The sequence below is a fragment of the Copadichromis virginalis genome, linkage group LG7, assembly GCF_057382275.1.
Source record: "Copadichromis virginalis isolate Kocher_CV1m ecotype Utaka linkage group LG7, C_Virginalis_male_GT1.1, whole genome shotgun sequence".
In the NCBI taxonomy this organism is placed as follows: Eukaryota; Metazoa; Chordata; class Actinopteri; order Cichliformes; family Cichlidae; genus Copadichromis; species Copadichromis virginalis.
Window position 1 is genome coordinate 43,266,189 of NC_140624.1, and position 19,089 is coordinate 43,285,277.

The following is a 19,089-nucleotide window of genomic DNA, read 5'->3' on the forward strand; positions in this document are numbered from 1 at the left end:
AAACTCTCCCACACAAGTCAGAATATCCTCTACTTCACAGCTACATAACTGACGCAGCTTCACTGAACAGCTTAAGCAAGAGATTTTTGTGTTGTTGCCCTCAGCTGGAAAAAGAGCTCCTGGACACTGATGCTTAATCACAGGATGGCACATGCTACAAGACGAATGTCCAGCGAACTTATTACCACACAGATCAAAGGTTATGTGTATGCATGCAAGCTAGCCTGCTCTCTGTGGCCTTAAGCAGCATCTTACTTCTAACATTGCCTTATTATATTACCAGCACAACACAGAGACTTCTCTCTCTGAGCTTTATGGATCTATTGATAAATTATCTCCAGTTTAATTCTCAGCAGATGTGCCTTGCAGCTGCTGCAACTACATCGCAGATTCATTCCACCCATGGCCAGTGATGTTAGACTGCTGGTGGAGTCACCGGCCCATTGCATCAATTATTCAAGAAAGCCGTGTGTTAGCATCTGTTCTGACGCTCATAGATAGAGAGGATACAAGTTTAGTTGTGATATGATTTGCACTTTGGGTACGGAAGTATGGATGCAACAGAGCCCATCAACACTGAATAACAGAGATAAAGAGGGACTGATGAGCGCAGATGCATCCATTTGTAGACGCGCTGCCTTGTTTTGTCGCATGTGAGAGAAATGTTCTCGTCTGCGTTTTATTTTTTTTGTCTTTTTTTGTTTTGTTTTTTAGCTGACTCGTGTGTTAATTGATCACATCTCAAATGATTAATCCATAACATTTCATAACCCAGAAAACTGAATGTGCAAGTCAGCAGACTACTGAGGCAATTGAAACACTTCGTTGTGCTCTAAATAAAGAAGTCACATTCAGATCCTCGCAAAAACAGATTATAAATGGAGAGTGCAAATTTAAAATTTCCTCTTTGTGTCTCGGCTGAACCTAGCTTCTTGGTGGTGTGTGATTGGAGATAGTGCTTGGGACCTGTCGTTGTCCTCCAGAGTGTGTTTCAGTGATCTTCCCTCATCTCTTTTAACTCCCTGTGTGTTTATACACCACTACTGTATTTAATCATTAGTAATTATTAAACTCTGGCTGTTTATCCCACACTGTCTTTGTCCCATCTCTCTCTACTCTCTTCTCTTACCCCTCAGCTCCAGTCGAACCCAGCGGATGGCTGCCCCTCCCTGTGCCTGGTCTATTCGAGGTTTCTTTCTGCTAAAAGGGAGTTTTTCCTTCCCACTGTCACCAAAGACTTGCTCATACTGTAAGAGGTTGTATGATTGTTGGGGTGTCTTTCCAATGTTGTAGGTTTTTTTTAACAATATAAAGCACTTTGTAGTGACGATTGTTGTTAATTGGTGCTATAAAATAAAGGTGATTTGATTTTACATGATCAGGCTTTATAACGTTCAGTTTTCCTAAAACCATAGATGCCAAGCTACTAAACTGGAGGCTCTAGTGAATTATTAAATCTTACATCTGTAAGGGATCCACATGGGATCTCTCCTGTAACTTTTCAATGGACCAGTTTTTCCCCTTATATGGTTACTGGTGACATGACAGAGGTTTGTTGCATCTGAATGTGTTTTTAATGAACATGACTTGCAGCCATGTCCTCTGAATTTTAGGTCCCATCGCCATTGCAACCAACCATTTAGATGCTTAACTCCTGGAGGGAGAGCCGTGTTTAGTTTCAGCAGTCAAGCACATTAGTATGGAAAAGTATGAAGTCTTACAAGTGTGGGTAAAATGGATCATGCAGGGCAGTCTGAGTCTTGTATCAGGCACTTAGTGAATTGAGAGAAGAGTCTGAGAATGAAACTCTGAAATCTGTTCAAACTCTCTGTTGTGGTCCTGGTTATATTAGCTGGTTTCTTGTGTTTCCTCCTCTGTTCCTCTACCTTCAGTGTCCCCCTGTCTCTGCAATCACATTTTGTGTTAGTGATGTCACGGCTGTGTTAGTGTTTTGTCTTTTGATCACTTCATGCTTTAAAGGTTGGGGTTTTTTGTTTTGTTTTTATTATAGTTTCATTTCTGACTTTTGGACTTTTCTTTTCTCTCCCGTCCTCAGGAGATTCACCTGTGTCTTGTTCTGCAATCAGGCAGCAGTGTACATAGAGTGATATGTTCCACCATGTTTGTCTCTTCTTTCTTGTGCTTCCTGTGCTCCATTTGTGAATTTTTTAACTCCTAATTTATCCAACAAAATGTTACATTTATGTTCAATTTGTCTAGCCCTGTAGCTATCTGGCTATATTTTTAATTTAAATCACTGAAATTGCCAAATGAAATGAAATTTGATAAGCCACCAACTAAAAGCTTCCTAGTAAGAAAATTCATGGAATTATGAAGTTTTCTATGAATTTCTCCTTAAAATTAGGGGGAAATCTTTGCATTAGTAAGAAAGATTCATTAAAAGGACTTTTACGATGCTTACGAGTTTCGTAACCAGAACAAAAAGTGATGGAGAGACAAAGAGGGCGTAGGAGAAATCCTTTCCAAACGCTGAATGACACTGAGTTAATGAAATGCTACAGATTAGATCATGCAGGGATGATGTTTGTGGTTGCAATCTCATTACATCTCCCACCCAGTGCAGTAATGCTGTAAAGCCTGAAATGAAAGTGATCACAACACCAAGATATTTGGCAAGTGGAAAAATGCAGCAGTGTAGCAATAATGATTTGGGTCTGTCACAGCTTTCCATCGGCAGAGTGATCATACAAATGATTACAGCTCTTTCACATCCTCACATTGTGATGCATTTCATTTAATTTCCACTGGACGTCCACACCTTGCACTCTCACAAAAGGCTATTCATGGGCATGGCAGGCTTGGGCTTGTTGGGTGTAATTGATGGGATTCACATGCGCATCATAGCACCATCACAAAATAAACACATTTTTGTAAACAAGAAGCGTTACCACAGTAACAGTGTGCTTTTTTTTTTCTGTGTATGAGATTTTGGACATCGCTCCAAGATGGCCATGCTCAACACATGCCTCCAGAACACTTTCTGAAAATGGCTTAAGAAAGCGTTTTGAATCACATCTGCCAACTGGTGAAAAGTCAATGTAAATGTCTACAAGGAGATTTTAGAGCCTCTTCATCTGCTGATAGGTTTTATGGACATGCTGATTTCCTTCCCAGCAAGACTTAGCACCACCCCACAGTGCCAAACCCCTACCAAATGGTTTGCTGACCATGTTATTACTGTGCTTGACTGGCCCGCCAACTTGCCTGACCTGAATCCCATAATGAATCTGTGATCTACGGGGTATTGTCAAGAGAAAGATGAAAACCCCTGACCGAAAAAAAAAATTATTAAAAAGGCCACAAAGCAGAGCAACCTGGGCTTCAATAATACCTCAGCAGTGCCAGAAGCTGATCACCTCCATGCCACGCTTCACTGATGCAGTAATTCATGTTAAAGGAGCCCCAGCCAAGTCCTGTAGTTGGACATTTCTGTTTTGTGAACCTTTTTCATTATTATTTGTTTTGTTTTATCCTTTTGATTTTTAATATTCTTATGATTTGAGCTACAGAATTTCTGTTTTACATGAGCTATAAGCTAGAATTACTATTTCAGTTTAACCTGTAATGAATATAAAATATATCAACGTTTACCTGTTTGAGTTGAATTAAAAAAGATGGTCCAAAGTGAAAGCATGGGTCATAGCTGAACAGGGACTTGGCTAACTAACGAGAAGGTTTTGACATGGAGAGCTGCAGCTCACACCAAATTAGGTTCACAAAGTCATTATTAAAGCTTCTGCAATGCCACACAAATCCTGGAAACTTTCAAGCACAATTATAGTGACAGTGATGAGGATGATAATGAAGATTGTCGCACTCCACAAGTGAGGAACTTAATCCAGAGTGGACGGCTGTATACAGAGCCCAATCTTTAAATTTGCATTTCACCCAAGTTACAAGCCCAGTTTTGCCTGGATTGAACATACGGTTTGTGACGCGTAAACGGAAACCACTCTGAAAGAAAGAAACACAAATGTATAATATCTAGGTGTTGGTTTATTTGCATTTAGAGGCTTGATGTAACTCTGTAACACTGCTCCTGTACTCTTTTTTATTGTTGGAGGCCATCCATCCACATTTCTTCTCCATCAGGTTGATGCTAGAGCAGCACCAGTATCCCAGGGACTCTCCTCAAGGTGAGATTTGCTCACCATCATACAGAAAACTAGAAAAATATTTGTCCACTTTATCATTTTTTCAGTCATTTCACTGAAAACCACAGTGACAACATGCCTGTGGTTATAGTCTTCTGTGAGAAATCATCTATGTTCTATAGCAGACAGTTACATGAAATCTGTTCCTTATACATCTTAAGCTGCTTATTGTTGTAAACCAACTTGATCTTTGTTGCATTTCCATCAGCTGAATCATATAATTGTCTCTGCTATTTCTCAGCCTGAAGATAAATGAATGTTTCTGAGTATTTAGGGGATTTTAACACAGCCTTAATGATTCCGGACATTATAAATTATGTCTTCACTATGTGACTATAAAAGCAGTTGTAGATTAAAGTACCACTAATTATGGTTTATTACTAGTTACTGAACATTGCACATACATTGTTTATAATACCAGGATTTAACAGAGATTTAACTCGGTGCAGTTAAATCCTACAAATTTAACTCTACATTGAATGCACATTATTTCAGATTACATTTTTATTTCCGTTTTTCTGACAGAATGTGTCACACCTACAATACCCATGTCAGCCACACCTCCTCACTGAGGTAAATATTTTAGTTTAAAGGGCTCACAAGGGGTCACATACTGTACCACCCCTGCTTCAATCCTTAATAAATGTGTGAATAGTATCTGGCATAATCATCGGTGTCAGGGAGGAGCCTAAAGCTGTACACTTTTGTGCTACTGAAGCTAGATTTTGGAGCTAGAATTTCACTGTTAACCTCATAGGTATGTTCTGATTAGGTGAACTAGTAAAGACAAGCCGCATAGATTTTTTAAAAAAAATCACAAAAGTCAACAACAGTGAAAGAGTCGAAAGATAAGAGCTACTGAATAGCTTTGACTTGATATCTTGAAGAATTTCTCAAATAACTATGATAAATAAAGTATTTTGTTATCTTGTGTAGATGACACAGCTTAGGGAGCTCGGAGACGAGCCTTGACACAGAAAGGAGTCGGTTCTGAAAATGATTCTTTGGGTTTTACAGATACGCCCGAGGGATGTCTTCCTTGAACCCACTTCTGAATTCCCCAGGAGGAGCACAGAGATTTTCGTGTAGCCTGTAGCCTTGTATAAGTGCCAGCAAGTCTTTCTCTCAAAACACTTGTAAACTAAATGAAAGTTCAAGTGCCCACTATAGAGAGACGACATCAGAAAAGAGACAAATGATAGAAAAACTCTGCTCGCTGCTTTTTGGTTGTGGACGTTATTACACATGCTCTTTGATCCAGCTCATGTCTCCTCAGATGCAGGAGTTAATTATGGGAAAAGGCTCAGCCCCTCCCGACTAGTCCTTTATGGTATACTCCACCCTGCCATTTACTTGTATCCATCTGCTAATTAATGAAGTGCCATGAAAGGGTTACCCAATCAAATCACTGGACACATAAATCAAAGACTTCCTTTCTTTTTGGTTGCTGTCAGTATTATTAGAGGAAAAGAGTGATGACTACTATTGAAACATTGTGCTGGGTCATTTACCTATGTTTGAATGTTCCTGTTCGTGACCTGAATGCTTCCTATTTGCAAAGGTGCCTCCGGCGTGCGCCAGCGCATCACTGTGCATGCGCGCAGACGTGCAAAGACACCTTTGCGCGTGTTTTTGTTTGCAGATTGGTACGTACACATTTATGTGGCGCTGCTCAGTTGCACAGAAGCTGGGCTCATTAAGCAGATTAATTTGAAAGATTAAATGAACGTGGGAAGGATGAAAGAAATGAGAGGGGACAGAAGCCATGACAGCAGAGAGGGAACGAGAAGATGAGATTGGCAGGGAGAATGATGGACAGCTGTGTGGGATAGTAAAGAGACCTGAGTGGAAGAGAGAAATGGAGAAAGAGAGGAAAATAAAGATAGGAGGAGGCTTCTGGGGAGCAAAAGAGAGCGAGAAAGTGAGTGAAAGCAGGTAGGCGGCAGAGGAACATTAAAAACTGAGACAGCAGAAAGGAAGGGGATATGAATGTGTGATCTTCTTGTGGAGGATAATGGCTCCCCTCTACTCTCTCCTCTATTGCTCACTGAAGGGCAGAAGTATCTGTGGGCAAATATGTATCAGACTCTGGGCAGCTTAGGCAATTTCATGGCGCTAAGGAAGATGATGATAATCCAGTTAAATTGAAAAATGGGAATGACGATGGAGCCTCCTTCATCCTGTAATTAATCCTTTCTTACATTCATGCATCCAGATAGTCTATGTGATTAGGATTGACTGAGGATAATACTTACCCTCAGTGTCGCCCTGCTGAGAAATTCCTCTCTGGCCTGTGATATACAAAAGAACGTTTATTTCGAGCTTTATGTTCGGCGAAACAGGCCTGAATTTACATAGCAGGATTGAAAATGTGCTTCGTGATGCTTGGTCATAAATAAATCACTACATTTTTGCGGGCCCTCTAGTGTTTAATGGAACAGTTAAATGGAGAGTCTGTCACGGTCCTGGGTCGGTGACCCAGTGTTGAGTTGCTTGTGTCTGAGAGTTTTTGTATTATGATCTTAGTTCTCTTTGTTGTCTTAGTTTGGCTTTCTTGTATTCTGTTTAGTTCACTGAGTATTTAGTAGCTGCCCTCTGTGTCTCTTTGTTGGTCTCTGTGTTTCTTAGTTGTGCTGTCTCCCCTAGTCAAGTCTGCGTCTGTGCTACTTCCTGTTTTACTTTGAAGGTCTGTGTCTCATCTGAGTGTATCCTACTTTGCTTCCTTGTCTCTTCCGTTCTGATGTCTCCCAGCTGTGCCCTCCCTCTGTGTCTCATTCCCCTCATTCCTTCCAGTGTATTTAAACCCTGTGTTTCTCTGAGTCAGTGTTGCCTCGTCCCTCAAGCTGTGTGTTTCCTCGTGTGCCTCTCTGCAAAGTGTAAGTTTATATTTTCCCAGTTTAGTTTTGTATGCTTTTCCCCTGTCAGCAAATAAAGCTGAGTTTTTTGAGTTCATCCCTTGAGTCTGAGTGCCTGCATCTTGGGTCCAACTCCTGCCTGCCACACAGCACTTCCTGACAGAGTCATGAGGACAGGGAGGGGAAGTACAGAGGTCTCGCCCTGTTTGTGTGTGTGATGAAAGAAAGTTTCATTGGGAGGCAAAAGCACATGTCCAAAAGGCTAGATTACTTTGATTTGGTATAAATACAAGTATAATGTTCCTTATTGTGGTTAGATCAAAGATTATAATGCAGAGAAGGAAAAATTAAGTGAAATATTTGTTGAGAAATACGCAAAATGAGTTATTCCTTTCAAAGCCTTTAAATAATCCCAGTAGGATTCTTGGTTTTGTTAGTGTGGGAGCTGTTTGTAGAATAAATTATGGTGTCACTTTTTTTTCTTTTCTAAATGACATTTAGCCCAGCAGCTTATTCATTTGTGTATCTAAATGAATTATTTTTCTCTCAAGAACATTGCCTAAGATGTATTTAACCCTTTAAAGCCGGTCGGAGCGGACACGCTTCGTTTTGCTTAACTATTTTTAAATCCCGGTAGCACTGCAGCCACGTAAGCTAGCGCAATAATTTTTTTTTTTTTTGCATATGAAACCAGAGGAGTTGTACTTACATCTTATGCCATCAGCTTGTCCTAGGTCACAGTTTCCTTCCACAAAACTGCATAAAAAGCATTTGTAGCAACAAAAACATAATATTCCAGAAACACGCTTTGCCGATCCGATCAGCTGTTTGTAACACTTCATACGTCCATCAGCGCAAACTATCGCGAACTATTGCGGAAATGTAGGGGTTTTTTTAACCATCAGGGCCTTATGAGCCTATACTGGTGTTTTTAAAGGTTATGTTTGACTTTCTGTGTCGTTTCTGGGATACTTAGGACTCATATTGCACTGCTGGAAATAGTTTATTTTGATGCATATGCTGTTATTTTGCAAATTTGCATTATAATATTCATTTTTGTTTTTCCTGCAGTATATGAAAATTGGTGTATTTAAAAAATAAAACTATGAAGACACTTAAATACAAACTAAATTTCCTGTGGTGGGAAACTATTTTGTGCAACATTTTTGTATTTACAGTTTTGAGGGATAAGCCTCTTAAATTTCCCTAACTAGAAATATATGTTAAAAAACAAAAACGATTTTCAATTTTTTTGTAGGTTATTGCACTGTTTTGCAATTTATGTAAGTACTATGCACTTAATGCGTAGATTTTATTAAAATTTGGGCTATAATGGTTGTCTTGATGTATATCAACTTGAAATGCGCCCAAAAATGGCACTACAGCATGTAAAAATATAATATAAGCTCTGGCGGACTTGGTTCTATGGTAGGGTTAATTTTCTAACATCTTTGCATTTTTGAGAGGACATGTCTATTTATGCAAACGTGAAAAGACTCAAATTCACACAGGGGTGAGCCAACAACATGTTTTAAGTGGGGAAAGAATATCTAAGCCATCCTTCAACCATTAATGCACACACACACACACACACACATACATACACAAAGGAACAGGTCATAATGAGAAAATAAGAAAGCTGTTAAGCTGGTATTAAAAGATCACAGATTAATCAGAGCTGTGCATGTTGTGTTACTTGATGCTAAGTAGAAATTAAGAATACATTAGATCGTTAACCATAAAGTCTTTACATACTGTGAGCTGGTCTTTTTTGTGGATTGTCATCTTTTGTGGTGAAGAAGCTCGTGTGGTCCTGAGATCCCAAGAGCAGAGCCATCCAGAGTTCATGCTCCTGGTAATGTCACCCACTGGAGTAAGGAAAAGAAGGATGCTGACTTTGTGGGTGCATGAAAATCACTAGGAAGGTGGATGAAAGCTACAGCAGAAAAGCGATCCAAGTCTTCTTGTATTCCATGCCAGTGAATCCTGGGCCTGTTCTGGGAAGGATCATGCACTGATTTAACCCAGCCATGGTTGGACCACGAGCTTGGATAAATGGGGAGGGGTTGCATGAAGGACAGTTAAAACAAAACATTCGGATCATCAAAATTTAGGCTTATATTCCAAATTGGTCGGGGCCCGGGTTAACGACTACCACAGGCAGTGTTGGTCAAGTTACTTGAAAAAAGTAATCAGTAACTAATTACTGATTACTTCCCCAAAAAAGTAATCCCGTTACTTTACTGATTACTTATTTTCAAAAGTAATTAGTTACTAAGTTACTTAGTTACTTTTTAAAAACACAATTTACAACCTGAATAGGTGATAAAGCGATAGATCTTTCAGCCCAATTCTACTTTTTCTGCATAATCCATCATACAAAATGTAATCAAATGGAAAAGTCTCTTTTTAAAACTTGTTTTATTAGTTTTAATCTTTTAACTTTATGCATCAAGCAAAAATTTAATTATATGCACCATTCTCTGACTTGAATAAATTCGTTTAACATTTGAATCTATTTTCTGCACATTCCAGCACATAAAATAAAATATTTTTTGTGTTTTCACTCACTCTTTCAAATAGATGCAAGTAAAACACAGCAGAAAATAAATAAAGTCAAAGACTCAGCGGTCCTGTTGCTCTATTTTCACCTGTAAAGCAGGAGTGGAGTAGGCGGAGGTTTACCCTGGTGCAGGTGTGCCGCAGCGGTCAGTTGAAGAATCCGCGAGTTTCTCTGTGAGTTTCCCATTATGTCGTAGTGCACTCGGTGCTTGCTTGGAAGTTTAGGGGTTTTTTTCGCTGTAAAAAGAAGTTTTCTTCCCACGCAGTGATCAGCGGACACTAATGTTTTTGTCACTTTTTATGGAATCAAACTCAAAGTAAGGTCAGTACTTCCACACTTTAAACGCTGCACGCTCATACTCTCTCCCGCACTCGATATATGATCCATTGTTGATCTGCACACAGTTGTTGCCACGAACGGCGCACTCGCTTACGTCACTGTCGTGAGACATTCTCGCAAAAAATCGCGGTTTTAGTAACGCAGTAACGTAGTGTTCCTACGGGAAAGTAACGGTAATCTAATTACCGTTTTTGCGATAGTAATCCCTTACTTTACTCGTTACTCGAAAAAAGTAATCAGATTACAGTAACGCGTTACTTGTAACGCGTTACTGCCCATCTCTGACCACAGGTGATGTTGGGGAGCCGGGTGCTGGAAGAAATTGATATACAGGTTGATAAGTGAGATCACTCTACCTGATTTTCAACACAGAAGCCGATGCTGTGTGTATAAAATCACTATATATTCTCCACATGTAGTTTCTCCATGAGTGACCTGAATAGTCGTCGTTAGAGGAAAATACTATTTCAGGTTTTTAAAAACGTACATGTCTTTTAATGACATGGATAACACGGTAGGTGTGCTTTAGTGGCTTCGCCCCCTCTAACTTGTTTTATTGTATCTCAACAAAAACCTTCACCTTACCTAATGTAGTCCTCCTCCTCTCATTTGTGTCTCAAAGAAAGCACAGTGGACATTTTCTAGATTTATGAGGGACAACAACTTCTTACAGGCACTGCTTAAAGATTGCGAGTGGGATATGCCTTACTAAATCTAAGAAGTGACATTTTGAAGGTCTGACCCTTCTGAAGGGTACATTTATCTTTCCAAAAGCACCATGCTATTGTGGCGCTTTCTATCTTGAATCAGCCCACAGTGGGAGCCTCTTAAAAAGATGCCCTTTTGTTGTTTTTTGTAACAAAGAATTGGCCATTCAATTTGGGTTACAGTTCAGATGTTCTATACACTTTGACATGTCCCAAAAATGGCACACTGAATTGATTAAATATGATTTAGGAGCACGTATTGAGACTCAAAAGTTCATCCATCCATCCACCCATTTTTTTAAACTGCTTATCTAATTCGGGGTTATAGAAGGATGGAGTTTATCCCAGCTGTTATTTTTGGGAAAGGCAGCACACGCCCAGACAGGTCACATGTCTATCACAGCCTCAGCTAAAAAACCATTGTTGTCTGTGCAGTAAAAACAAGTCCTTAAAGACAAGCAATAAGTTCGAGATCTATGCATATTGTACATGTACATGCATATGGATTTGTAGAATCTGTAGGCAACATTTTAAGCACTGGAAGCTTTCTGGTTTCTATTCTGCTCATGTCTGAGTGCTGTTGACTGGTCATGTTTGAGCAGACAATGTATGTATAATCAGTTTAGTGAGCAAATGTGGAATAACATTTACCAAAATGCAATCTCAGAACCACTGAATACTGACTGATGATGACATAGGCTTTTATTAGCTTGTTAAAATGCATCTGCATTGATAAACAATGACAGATGGACAAAACAGAAAGTCTTGAAGTGAACGTCCACTGTCCAGATTTCTTGGCTGCATTGAAAGCATCCTAAAATTGCCTATTTCCCAGAGAGGTTAAGTTGGCAGACTGACCGAATGATTTGCTGATCGGAAGATCTCTGACTCTGCCCCTGAAATGTTATCAAACACACAGCAGACATAAATAGTCCAACATATGTAATCATTTCAGTCCACCAAAGCTGTTGATGGCTGTCTGTTTTCAGACCAGGATAATAAAGGTGAATAGAGAGGAAACCAAGACCCTGATGGTCACACTTGCGTGATAATGCTGGTCCTCTGAAGCGCTGCAGCAAACAAGAGACTGAAAAACAGAATTTGAAAAGCACTTTTGTCGAATGCCAATGATTGTTCATCAGTGACCTGTAGTATAAAAATAAAAACTACACAGTCCAGTTTGTGAAATCCAGGCACACATGACTTAAACCTGCCTAGAGAACATGCTTAATGAAATCTGTAAGTATATGTTCAGATGTTAGGGCCTTTACCTATCAGCCTATCAAAATGAGAAAAAGATGCAGCAATTTACTGAAAGATGTGGAAGCAAAATACAGAACATAAAGCAGAGAGTCATTATGTGGAGGCTGCCTTCATTCTGTACCACATCCTGAACTTTATTAGGCAAAATCCGCCCTTTGGGTAGACTTTGGGTTTGCTTTGGCTAAACTGAAGCTACATTACTCAGGTCGTTGCTGGATTTTTCATATTTCTTAATAACATGACTTTCATATGCTGTAGATTCTTCTTTTGTCCTCCACTTGTCCATTTTCCTTTAATTTCTTTAAGGATGCCCTGCACACCATGCAGAGATAGAGGGTGAGATAAAGAGTGTTAACTGTGGTATTTTTGATCGATTCGGCTAAAGAAATAAAAGCAAAAAATGTGTCTTTCTGTGACAGGCTGGAAGGAACAGTGCATAAAGATGCCATTTAAAAAGAGTTCTTTGCTAAGTTGTGTATTATGTGTAGACACAACACTGGTTCACCTCTTAGGTGCCTCTTTTGCAAATAAACCCCTGTAACTCCTCTCACAAAGTGAAAGAGGAACAACTGTGTGAGCACAAAGAAAATACAGCGAAAAAGTCCGAGAATCTTAACTCTTTCCAGCTGTGGATAGATTTCTCTCTTACTACTATTGACTGAAACATCTAAAAATATCTCTGCACTTCATTGCATTTACCCTGAACAAACACATCAGGAAACACGTGGGCAGAATTTACACACTGGGGTGTAGAGTAGCATTACTTATTTATCAGGCCAGATGGAATTTCAAAATGAGATGCTGAGAGCATGGTCAGTCAATAACTCTAGTTTCCCCGAAACAAAACAAAAAAAGGAAGAAAAAAAAGAGACAAATAAAGATAGTTGTTCAGCACGTAAAAACAGAAAAATGATAGATACATACTACAGTGCCGCAGAAGGACTGGGACCAGACCCGCGTGCACTCCAGCGGCTCAGCAGCACTGCACTCTGTTTACTTGCAAACTGATGATTCCATTCATGTTAATTTAAAAGGAGAATCAAAAGAGGAAATGGAATATTTTCAAAAGCCCAGAGCAGAGCACACTTCTCTGAACTGTTCTCATATGAATAAGTAATCAGGGAAAAGGTTAAGATGTGTCATTCTTATGCTCATGGGATGAATCTCTAACACCAAAGCGACTGATTTCTGAGCCCGCTATTGTATCGGTAAGAACTGGGAGAGCACCTTCTTTTTCCACTGAGTTGTTTTTATGTATATCAGTGAGTAAGAACAAGGTCAAAACAGGACTTTGACTCTAAAATCCTCGCGTGACAGACTAAAGCAGGAATTTTGCATTTGTTGTTGTGGACCCAGATCCGTAAAATTTGCAATTGTGCAGCAAAAGTTTCAAATTCCATTTTATTAATTAGTAAGCAACAATATAAATGTTTAATTGAAAAAAAAACTAAATTCATAGCTAGAGTTGAGCCCCAGGTGTTATATTATGTTCCTTTGCGATAATCCTAATTTATACTGGGCCTCTCTTCAGTTCACATACTGTCTGAAACAAGGCATTTCATCTCTCTTCAGTCTTCTAAATGGCTGCGCTTAGCAAACAGGAAGTTTTGAAACGCTCGACTGGTGGTATTTGTATTTGAGCGTCACCCAAATTATGTCACTCTTCACTGTGCAGCTTATGGATCTTAAGTGAAGCTCCGTCATTCAGTTTAAGCCCTCTTTGTTTTTCTTTGAAATGTGCTTTATGTCAGGAGTTAACAGGTTTTGGATTCGTCACATGTGTGGAACGTCTTAAGGGATGTGTGCTGTGATACAAAGCTTAATGTAGCCCATGATGATAGAGACCCCCTCATTAAATCTCAGACATAAATATCACAGGCTGTGCAGGATAGCACTCCCTGTAGTCTTACATTTCCACCCTATGATCCGCTGACTGATGATGTGGGGCTTTGGGACTGTGATTCGCTATGCTGGAGCTCCTGTTTGTAACACAGTAGCAGGAAAACAACATAGCAATTGAAGAAAACTGAGTAGAGTGCGAGCATTGATAACATAAAATAGCATAAGGATGTCCATCCATTTTCCTAACTGCTTATTCATTTCAGGGTCACCGGAGGGCCTGGAGCCTGTTGCAGCTGTCGTAGGCTTTTAGATATCATTATAGTGATTAAAGAGGCTAAACAATGAGCTGGTGCTTACTGGTGGGAATACTTCTGGGAGGTAGGAACAGAATCTTCATCTCCGGTGCAGATATGAGGATGAACGTGGATACTGACAAAAGACGCAGACTCTACGGCTCCATCTTTGCTTGACCATCTTTTCGTAAAGATCATGAGCATCTGATTCTATCACAACCAGCCAGGTCTAATGATGGCACGCGTTAAATCTGTTTGCTTCATGTATTTCATGTGTGATATCTTTTTTGGGAGGTTCTAAAGGATGTACTTCACTAATATTAAATGTAATATTACTGTGTACACTACACTTCATTTCCCCTTCTTGTTTTGTTCAGGTGTTCGATGAAAGAAAATCAGCTGGCTTGATGTTGTGCACATCAGGACTGATTGCTGTTATCCAAACAATCACAAATCTATCAAAGAACAGTCTAATCTAGTCTTCTTTTGTCCACGAGTACTGACAGGAATGATGACAGACAGCTATAGCTAAAAAAACAAAATAAAAACAGTTAAAGTGGCTTTTGGATAAGAACTTTTTGTAGCTTTAATGTAATGGCTTTAACAGGTATTGCATTACAGCTGTTTTAATATCTAGTCCCCACATACAGTTTCCAGAGAGTTATTTGGATGCTGCAAGGCCAGAAGAAAACTAGTCAATAAAATATCAAGTCAAATCAGTACATCCTCAGTGCTGCTGTGTGGTTCCAAATCATAAAGCGAGGCAGCTTCGGAGTGGACCTCTGCATCCACTGCCTGCCAATGTCCTGTGCACCCCGAGGTAACTGTAGCATGTAGCTATAACCACTGCTGGATAGCAGGAAAGATTAAACATAAATCTGGAGAAAATTTAATCTGGACTTTACACAGTATGCACATTGTCGTTTCTGTTGGATGTGCTACAGCTGGAAGTTCATCACACTCTTGTACAGAACAGTGTTAAAGAACTGTGGATGAAATCTGGAAATCTTATCAGACTAAATGATGAGATGATGCCATCAATTGGAGCATAATTTTCCATTTCTTAGCCAATAGCAGACAAACTGATTAATGGATTCTAAGAACAGCAGAAACCTGTCCTCTTCATTTAATTCTGTTTAATCATTTCAGAGTACTATCACAGTTTCTCTTTATGTGTGGGCTTTGCCAGATTCCAGATTCCCACATATGCAGCAAAAGGACTCTGTAGGGGATTTTATCCTAATTTCCCACTAAATGAGAAAGCTACAGCAGAACTTTGGCTTGTTTTGCTTGTTTGTTGGTACCTTAGAGCAGCGGTCCCCAACACACGGGCCACAGAGTCATTTGGTACCGGGCCACTGGGTCTTTTCCCGTGTGTTATGAATAAATCTTCTGTGTTTTTTGGTACCGGTGCTGGTTTTATTTTGTTGTATTTATCCGCGACACCTTAAAGGGCAGTCCACGAAAATATTGTCGGACATAAACCAGTCTGTGGAGAAAAATAGGTTGGTGACCGCTGCCCTGGAGGGCTTTTTCTCATGTTTGCTGTCCTATGGGTGTACCTATAAGCAGTTTGTTTTGGAGGTCACTGGGCATTAAGCCAAATATGTTTAATGTATCGGAGCTTTACTATCTTGCATGTCATTTGCATCTGATTTACATTTAATCTTAGCTCAGCTGTGCTATAGGTACAATGAGTGTCCCAGTTTTAAGGCCTTATTTCATACAATGTGTTTTCTCAGATATTTTAAAACTGGTAACAATACCCATCTACTAGTGTCTGTATCTGGGTCTTCTCTACATTATGACACAAAATTTCTAACGTATGATTACCACAGCGTGAGTCACTGGCTGTTTTTTTATTATTTATACAAATTATTATCAATTATTTATCTAATAATTTGCGACTATTCAGGTGGGAGCAGGTTACAGCAGATCTAAGGAGTATGAACTTTGTCCAAGATTTCACTTCACGTTGTTCTAGTTTCAGAAACGTGTTTGTATTTCCACTGAATAGCTTTAATGTCTGCAAAAATAATAGCATTAGCATTATTTTTACCCCACCTATTAGGAAAAACAATCAGAATACACAAACTACCTGCAGGGGTGTATGCTTATTATTGATCTTTTAAAATTAATAAAGTGTATTTCCTACAATTATCCACAGAGTTAAACTACTGTAGGTGTTGCAGCTGTTTTTATGCATTTGGGTTCGTCTGGATTCCAGTCTCTCCTAATGCAGGACATACCTTTTTAATTACTGAAAAGTTATTGTTCAAGAATGACACTCCTGCAACTCTCACTGTGGTCTAAAGGGCACAGTTCAGTTTGAACGTCCTGCTGTATTTTCTGTTATCAGCATTTGTTAAGCTTCCAGAGCGCCGAGCCTTTAAAATGGCTTGCAAAACTGTCAGCATCACTACCGTTGGCCCTGTAAACTCATCCAAGTAATGAGCAATGCCCTAATGGCCCACTTTAAACTCCTCAAAGTATCTCTGAGGTTGTCTTTACCTTTCTCTTTACATTTAATGTTATTTTTTTCAATGTATAATACCTTCCTTCCACGCAATGATAATAATAGAATCTGGTAAAATCGTAACACTTCATTAAATCTATGTCTCATGCACCAGGATAAGAGACAATGCACCTGACAGAGCCTCGGGTCTTTCAATGCACTACTTTGCAAACCTGGGATTTGTAGGACTCACAGAAAGCTGCAGGCTGGTAATTAAGCTGGATAGCTAAATAGCTATTAACCCCACTGTTTTCACTGTTACTTGCTAATATTATAGACTTTAATTGGACTCCTTTGGGTGTTTTCATGGCCTAATTCTGTCTTTTCCATGGAAAGTAAGACAGCACTTTGGTGTAGCAAGCTACTATCATAAAGCCTCTTTAGGAGACTCGAGTTTAGTTCTCTGCTGATAACAAAACAAGTGCTTTGTGTTGTCTTGTTTTACTCTCTATGTATTTTTCTGTATATTCACGGTTTGAGTGGCTACTTCTATAACAATGTCACCTAGAAAAATTCCTCTTATTCTTCTTCGTATATGGACTCAGGCGACAGAGCTCCTTTACTTGTAGAATGACGTGCAACCTTGTAGCACTGACAGTGCCTAGCAAACAACGACTATGCAAATGAGGAAGGATTGATCCTTTCTTTGAACTGCTCTACCTCCTAAACACTACTTGCCAATGTTTTTTCATTCTTTTCCAGGCGAGACACAGCGGGCCTTCAAAGACGAGCAGCGAACACCGACAAATACAAATTACGGGATTGACATGGGCCATGGAATAGCAGAATGTGTGAAGAGCAGATGAAAGGAGAATATAGAGAAGATGAAGAAGGGATGGGTGACGGTTCCTTTCATGATGCATTGGTTTGCCGCATCCCCTATGGTGCAGCTGTTTGTTATCTGTCAGAGTCACAGCACCATGCAACTGAGGGAGTGCAAATGATGCAAACTCATCCTCACTGCATTGACACTTATTAACATTGAACTGGAAAGGCACTCGGAGAGCACATTCTCCTCCAAGGCTAATGCCCGTTTTAGTATTTACTTTTTTTTCTTTTTTTTTTAAGAAATTGATCTGGAGCACCAACTGAACTTATTGGCTTCTTCCATCACCCAAGCTTTACAGTACCTCTCCATCTAGTTTTGGTTTGTCTGACTTGCAAATAAACAGTGTTGCTTCTCAACTTGGCAGAAGAAAATCAGTAATGGGGATGATGATTACCCCTTGATTATCACAAACAAAGAATGGCAATGATCACATAATTCCAGCTTGGATCTCTCCTGGTGGAGAAATAAATGGAGCTTAGAACCATGTATATCGAAAATGATCAGCTTAATTGCTCTGAATGACACGTTACCCAAATACCAGTCAGAAACTAAAAAGGCTTAGATTCAGGTCAAATAAAGCAAGGAGTGAACAAATAACTATAGTAGTGGATGGTATAAAAGTCAAAACACATTTTTATTCAATTAACTCAGATTTATGAATCAACTTTTATGCTTTACATTATTAGGGATGGGGTTGTACATGTTTTGTGGCATTACAGCAGATGCCTATAAATATCATCACAGGAAACTAAACTCAGCACTCTAACATGTTTCTGACAATCTATAAAGCGCTGTGCAAAAGTCTTGAGCCACATCTTAGGTTGGGGCTTTTGGAGGCCAATCTACAACTGATAGAGGTCCATTGATAGGTTTGTAGCATAAACCTATTCGCTGGAACGTTGAAGGCAATATAATTACACTGCAAAGCAAGACACAAGTAAGCAAGCTTCTTCATGTTTCTCGTGCACGGGAGAGAACCGGACAGGCGCCGTTCCCTCGCCTGACCCCAGTTGCTCTCGTCCGTTCTCCCGTACCACTGCCCTTTTATTGAGGTTACATGAATATGCATAGGTTCATTAACATATGACGTCTACATACAAACAAAGAGTACCTTGCCTGTGTGTGTGTGTGCGTATGTGGTGGGTGCGTGTGTGTGCGTATGTGGTGGATGTGTGTGTGTGTGTGTGTGTGGTGGATGTGTGTGTGTGTGTGTGTGTGTGTGTGGTACTGCTGATCAAAGGGTCATAAAAGCACACAAGCAAACATCCCTGGTCAGGAAGAGGGTAGACCCCCCCCCCCATCCTAGATAACACCGTGAGGAAGTCCAGCAGTTCATTTATAAACAAAAGCACTTAGACTAGAACAGACGCAACTACGTTAATCCTACCGTAAAACAATAAGACAAGGCACGAACTCTCGTGCCCTCAGTGTGCTCTCTAATACACACAAAGTTTGCAGACTATTAAGTATGATCAGACCTCTACCAATCTACAACTAATTATAAACTCTAAGCATAAGTAAATATTTCTAAGCATAAATGACAATCAAAAATACAAACTCTAACATCCATTGTGCATTTTTCTGTTCAAGCATACTTGTGCATCGGCAGTGTGTTAGGGGTCATTGTCATGCTGAACAATGACGATCACCGCTGGCCTAAATGTTTTACGGATGTTTTACAGATGTCTGCAGACACTCAGTGTTGCAC

At 39.7% G+C, this 19,089-nt stretch overlaps 1 long non-coding RNA gene across 1 annotated transcript in view; it reads left to right on the plus strand.

Moving 5' to 3' along the window:
- LOC146705711 (uncharacterized) overlaps positions 1–18,595 on the plus strand; it is a 43,131-nt gene extending 24,536 nt beyond the window's left edge. Inside the window, exon 4 of the long non-coding RNA XR_014921401.1 lies at positions 17,255–18,595. This is a non-coding gene — a long non-coding RNA (uncharacterized LOC146705711). The remainder of the gene's footprint in view (positions 1–17,254) is intronic.
- The last annotated feature ends 494 nt before the right edge of the window (positions 18,596–19,089 follow it).